This window comes from Hylobates moloch, unplaced genomic scaffold (genome assembly GCF_009828535.3).
Source record: "Hylobates moloch isolate HMO894 unplaced genomic scaffold, HMol_V3 SCAFFOLD_3, whole genome shotgun sequence".
NCBI classification, from domain to species: Eukaryota; Metazoa; Chordata; class Mammalia; order Primates; family Hylobatidae; genus Hylobates; species Hylobates moloch.
In genome coordinates this window covers 46969966-46976815 of record NW_026652278.1, presented here as the reverse complement: position 1 = coordinate 46976815, position 6850 = coordinate 46969966, and the positions used below count along the sequence as shown (strand labels likewise).

The 6850-nt window shown below is 38.7% G+C and overlaps 1 pseudogene; it reads left to right on the top strand.

The window, feature by feature from the left end:
* Positions 1 to 1224: 1224 nt before the first annotated feature.
* On the top strand, positions 1225 to 1702 carry LOC116480671 (protein MIX23-like; annotated as a pseudogene).
* The last annotated feature ends 5148 nt before the right edge of the window (positions 1703 to 6850 follow it).

Genomic DNA, 6850 nt, shown 5'->3' with positions numbered 1-6850 from the left:
TTCTTGGTCTCACTGACTTTAAGAGTGAAGCTGTGGACCCTCGCGGTGAGTGTTGCAGTTCTTAAAGACAGTGTGTCCAGAGTTTGTTCCTTCTGATGTTCGGACGTGTGGAGAGTTTCTTCTTTCTGGTGGGTTCGTGGCCTCGCTGACTTCAAGAGTGAAGCTGCAAACCTTCGTGGTGAGTGTTACAGTTCATAAAGGCGGCCCGTCCAGAGTTGTCCGTTCCTCCCGGTGGGTTAGCGGTCTCGTTGGCTTCAGGAGTGAAGCTGCAGACCTTAGTGGTGAGTGTTACAGCTCATAAACGCGGGTGCAGACCCGAACAGTGAGCAGCAGCAAGATTCATTGCAAAGAGCAAAAGAACAAACCTCCCACAAGGGGAAGGAGACCCAAGCGAATTGCCGCTGAGGCGTGGGTGGCCTGCTTTTATTCCCTTATTTGGCCCTACCCACATCCTGCTGATTGGTCCACTTTACAGTAAACTGATTGGTCCATTTTACAGAGTGCTGATTGGTCCATCTTACAGAGTGCTGGTTGATCTGTTTTGACAGAGTGCTGATTGGTGCGTTTACAAACCTTTAGCTAGACATAGAGCGCTGATTGGTGCATTTACAATCCTTTAGCTAGACAGAAAAGTTCTCCAAGTCCCCTACCCCATTAGCTAGACACAGAGCCCTGATTGATGTGTTTACAAACCTTTAGCGAGACACAGAGTGCTGATTGGTGCGTTTACAATCCTTTAGCTAGACAGAAAAGTTCTCCAAGTCCCCACCTGACCCTTCACCTCTCAGTTTCTAATGGTTAATAGGATTGAATTAGGCTAAAGCATAATTGGACCCTGAGTTTTACAATGAAAGTTATGGCATTATTTGTTTAATTTCTGAAGACTTCTTTATTCAACCATCTTTTCAGTTGTTTTTCAGAAAATATTTATTGAGCATTCACCATGGATTAGCTCTTCCAATAGTCAAGGTTCTTGGCCTCAAGAAGTTTACATTCTATAGAAAACCTATTAACTGAGGAGCACATGTATGATAGGATTTTCCTCTTCTGCATATAGTAAATAGTGCTCTTCACATACTATTCTATCCCCAGCCTCACGCCTCACTTCATCCTTTCTAGTGGCTCATGTAGAAGAAGAAATCAGAGGGCCTGACTTTTCCAAGGTCTACGGCTAGGAAATCAATGTAAGCTAAGCGGTTTAAAACATCTCATTTTTCTGATCCAATGGCGGCGCCCAGTCGTGATGTGAATTGTGAGGAGTTTCCTAAGTTCCAGGAATTATTACTCAAGGTGATGAGGAAAATTGATGACTGAATAGTACATGAGTTAAACACTATGGTTCCCACAGCTTCCTTTGCAGGGAAAAATTGATGCCAGCCAAACCTATAAAAAATTTCATGAGTTTTTGATGGCAGCTCATGCCAGTAGGGAAAGAGCCATAAAACAATTGTATAGTCCAGACCTCAGCAGTAGTAAAACACTTCCAAGAAGAGAAAGATAAAAATTGGGATGATTTAACATTATTAAAGCAACTTAGAAAAGAGCAGAAAAAGTTGAAATGGATGCAGTCAGAGCTGAATGTTGAAGAGTGGTAAACGAAAGGAGCTGGAAGGTGTTTAATGAATACTGCCAAATTCACTTCAAGCCTCCAAAGAATGAAGAAAGAGATACTTGTTTTACAAAGGACCAGATCATCTCATAGGAGCTAAGCATGACACATATCAGTAAGACAAGCTTCCTGGGATGATTTCCAAGCCAACAGCCCAAGACCTTTTGTTGATTTCAGCCCCACTTAGTCAAGACCTCAAGTATAAATAATTCTGATAATTATGGAGAAATCAACTGCTATTTTATACTGATTCTTTAAAAAATTGTTTGTAACTATTAAAATAATTTTCTGAGTCAGTTACATTTTTAAAAGTCTCATCTTTCTCAAATAATCAGAAAATTATATTTCCCAAATTCCTTTCATACCTATAAACACTAAAGCAGCTTAGATTCAGAAATAGCACAACTGTAATTTTGAATGGGCAAATTGCTGGGTATGTACTAAAGAAATGAAATAACAAAATCAATGAAGATCATTCATAGCTCTTGACTGTGATGTGGTGATCATCTAAATAGCCTGACTCTAGGTTATATTGAAGGATAAATGTCAATAAGGCAAATACAACACATGAACTGCATTTTAAAATTCCACCCCTTGGCAAAGGAATCTCTTTACCCTCCCTCCCATACCTTCTCCCATATGTATAAGAACACAGTCACGCAATTAAATTTTGGGTGTTATTCTCCATAAAGTGTACTTCAAGTAATTACAAAGCAACAGAAAAAAAAAATAGTTTATCCTACTGAACATTAAGCCACAAGCTGTTGCAGAATTATGAACAATTTATTTCAATAGTAAAGCAAGAATACATACTTGGAACTTCATGGAAGTCCATACTACCCCAGATTCACTCAACATTCAACAAATTTTCTTTTTACTGAGCTTCTCCCTGTTTGGGGCTCCTAATACTCAGACCTCATGAGTAAGGATGCAGAATCCTGAGCAGGAAACTTTCAAATCTTGTACCTGGGGCTACACTGGCTCAGTGTCCCTGGCTCAAAGTTCTGAAACTAGAAGTGATTAAGCATGAAATAGCTCTGTACTGGATACTGGATACTGGATACTGGAGTATCTTACTTTTCCTTTTTAAATGACTGTTATCCACATAAGGTAAAAGTCACTATTTCATAAACAGTTGATAAAATCTAAGTTGAACTGGTTTAAGCAGAAGAGGGAATCTTCTGAAAACTCCACAAACAAATAAATTTGACTTCTGACTTGACAGGGTTCAGGGACTCAAAAGACGTCTCTGGCTCCCTGTGTCTGATATGTCAACTCTGCTGGCTTCTTAGCTGCTACACGGTAAGCAAGATGTCTGCCCACGGTGCACTTCTTACATTTTCCCCTACACAATGAAAGTTCTGGACCTGACTCTCATTGGCCTATATTGGGCCACAGGCCAGAGGAATGCCATTTCTGATTGGCCAGTCTGAATCACATGTTCATCCCTGGATTCAGGGATAGAGTCAACTCTAGTTAGGCTGAGAGTAGCAGAAAGGGTGGTTCTCCCAGAAGTTCAGATTAGCATTAACTAAAAGAAAGGAAAATACATACTAGGTAGCAAAAAAGAGCACACGTTCACTACAGATGACAAGCTTAGGTCTTCCAGGCAATAAGAATTTCCATTTGTAAATGAGGTACTGCAGAGAAAGAGGTGTGGATTTGAAGTCAAAATTTCTTAATTCTAATGTTAGTTAGTTCAACTGGTTTTAGCTACATGACAAGGGTCTTGTAAGAATTAAATGAGTATTTAGTAAAAGTGTTTCATTAACATTTGAATATTAATGTATAGTTAAATACTATCATTATTACCAAGAAGCTAAGAATGTGTCCTTTGGAAAGGTATTTTTCAAATATCTGAATTCCATCAAAGCAACTCTATCAAAGCAACGTAACAAGCATATGAACATAATAAAGTAGTTGCAGTAGATATTGTGTGTTGCCCACCTCCCTTTCGCCTGACTGACAGAACCCCATTTTAATTAAAAAAACCCACTCCCCTCCATAGTCTCATGTGCTTCGTTAAGCGACAATGGCAATGCCATCTTGTGATGTTGCCATCTGCTAGATCCTTGGAGTCTTTTGATCCAGTCAATAGACATGATTCAAGAAAGTAGGACAAAAACACACTCTTAAGTGCCTTCCCTCAGAAGTAGCATACGTCAATTTTGCGCATATTTCATTGGCCAGAACTGGACATACACTTGATCAAGATGAAAGAAGTGATGGAAAATGTAGCCCCTGTCTGGACAACTACTTCGAAAAGACAAGTCTATTCCATGGAAGGTGGAACACACAGCCAGCCATGTCTACTGCTACAGCCATGTTAAATGAAATGGCTGTCAATAGTGACACAAACTCTTGTCAAGGGAAAGGAAAGAAGGTGGAAATTCTTTAAGTCAAGACCATCAATTTTCTAGAGCTTCTATAGCAAATTATCACAAACTTAGTGGCTTAAAAACAGCAGAAATTAATATCCTCTCAGTTTTGGAGGCCAGAAATCTAAAATCAGTGTGTTGGCAGGGCTATTCTCTTTCTGAAGGCTCCAGAGGAGACTCCTACCTTGCCTCTTCCAGGTTTTGATGGTTTCAAGTATTGCTTGGCTTATAACTATACAACCCCAGTCTCTGCTTCCATCTTCAGATGGTCTTCTCTTTGTGTCTTCTTTCCTTCTTCTCTGTGTCTGTGTCTTCTAAAGACCCTTTTCATTGGACACTTGGCATTTCACATTCAATAAGGCCTACCCTAGTCTAGGATGATCTAATTTGAAGATCCTTATCTTAATTACATCCTCAAATATGGTTTTTCTAAGTAAAGTTAGATTGATAAATTCTGAGTGAACACACTTTTTTCCACCCAGGAGAAAAAAATGGGAGGGGAAAGGGGGCACCATTCGAGCCACTACATGTTTTTTGAGAGCCCTAGAATAGTTTAGGTTTAAGTGTATATTCTTCATCTTGGCTAAATAGGATGAGTTCACACAGTCTTATGTAACTGAGATGCTACAAAAAACTAATTCTTTACATGAAAAGGTAAAATTATTTTGTACAAGAGCAATAGACATCATTGTTAGAAAACCATCTGCATTTTGTACAAGAGCAATAGACATCATTGCTAGAAAACTATCTGCATATGGGAATTGATAACAATTATCAATGCTACTTGTTCTGGTTTTTATTAATTTATTATATTTATTTATGTATGAGAGGCAGTGATAAAATATGCAAATAATTGATATAGACTTGGATTCAGATATTAGCTCAGATACTTCATAGATAAGTAATCTTGGGAAAGTTACTTAACCTCCTTAAGCCTTTGCTTTCTCATATACAACAGGGATGGTTGAATTGTATCACGCAAGAGGTGACATGTCATCAGTCGTAACAAATGTACCACCATGGTGCAGGATGTTGATAGTGGGAGAGGTTGAACATATGTGGAAATGGGGGTATTTGGAAACTCTTCATACTTTCTGATGAACTTTGCATAAACTTAAAAGTGCTCTAAAAGCCAAAGTTTATGAATTTTAAAAAATCACAGTGAATTGCAGTGCATGATATACACAAAGTTTATACACACAAAATATGCAATATTTAATCAGACCCTGCTCACTGCCTATATAAATCATATCTTTCCTTTAAGTCCCATCTCAACATTTACCCTCTAGAAACCCCTTTTGATTCTCCCTTCCTATGTAGATCTTTCCTGTACCTGAAATCCCATATGTGTAACCCATAGGAAAAACAAATAATATGTCCTCCAAAGATCTATTATTATTTCAGGTTTCCACATAAAATGTCTTCAGAACTATAAGCTTTTCTTTGAAGAATGGGACCATATTTTTCAGATGTTCTTGGTCTTTTTTTAGCAGCTCGATGTTTGCTTAATAAATGAGGAATAACTAACCCCTAAAGTAAAAAAAAAAAAAATTTAATAGAGTGTATCCAAACTATTTAAACTCATGTGAAAAGAATCTTCCCTTTGAAAATAATGTCAGAATTAATCTTTAGATTTCTCACCGTGCAAAGTGTAAATACTGCAGCATCTGCGCGTTTGTTGATAGTGTTTTATGCTTACATAAATATTTGTATACACAATTTAAATCTAAGGTTCCCCTTCCCACTCCACATCTTATTTTCTGTGCCAAATGATCAGTGTGTGGGATTAAATTTTCTAGGAGTAGCACACAGCTGTTAGGTGCCACAAATATATTAAGCTACAAAAGTTTATTTGAAGGCATTTCTGAAAACGGCTCACCACCTCATCTGTGATAAGTCTCAGAGCCTTTCATTCATTATAATTAGGTTCAACAGCCAAATAAAACTACTACATTTAAGCCTGACAATTGAAGGTCATGTTCAAAGTTGGAGAGAGGACACAGTGGAACATATGAGAAGAAGTTTCTATAAAAACTTTCCCTTACTCTGTGGTGTTTTAACACATGTAGTCCATGGTTTGCTGATGATTATTTGTTTTAGTCCTACAGATGAAGAAAATAAAAATCCATTCCAGGTTGGGAGAATCTCACATTAGGAAAAACAATGAGCATTTTAAAATTAAAAATAATTATAACCATTAGACTTTATTGAATACCCACAGGTAGGGTAGTTTTAAAATATTAGTAGGCAGTAAGCAGGCTTCTCTTTGAGAGTTCAAATCTTCATTACATTAAAGATATTAGCCAGGCACAATGGCTCATGCCTGTAATCCCAACACTTTGGGAAGCTAAGGTGGGAGGATTGCTTGAGGGCAGGAGTTCAAGACCAGCCTGCTCAACATAGTGAGACCTCATCTCTATTAAACAAACAAAATGACATTAAAACATACAACTCTGGCCAGGCGCTGTGGCTCACACCTGTAATCCCAGCATTTTGGGAGGCCGAGGTGGGCGGATCATGAGTTCAGGAGATCGAGACCGTCCTGGCTAACATGGTGAAACCCCGTCTCTACTAAAAATACAAAAAATTAGCTGGGTGTGGTGGCGGGCACCTGTGGTCCTAGCTACTTGGGTGGCTGAGGCAGGAGAATGGCATGAACCCGGGAGGCAAAGCTTGCAGTGAGCTGAGATGGTGCCACTGAACTCCAGCCTGGGAGACAGAGCGAGACTCTGTCCCCAGCCCCCATCCCCCCCCAAAAAAATACAACTCTCAATAAATCCAAATTTTGAATTTCAAAAGGGATTTTATAATTTTTATTAACACATTTATTCCTACAAGATTCTGGAAATCTTGTAGGCTGTGA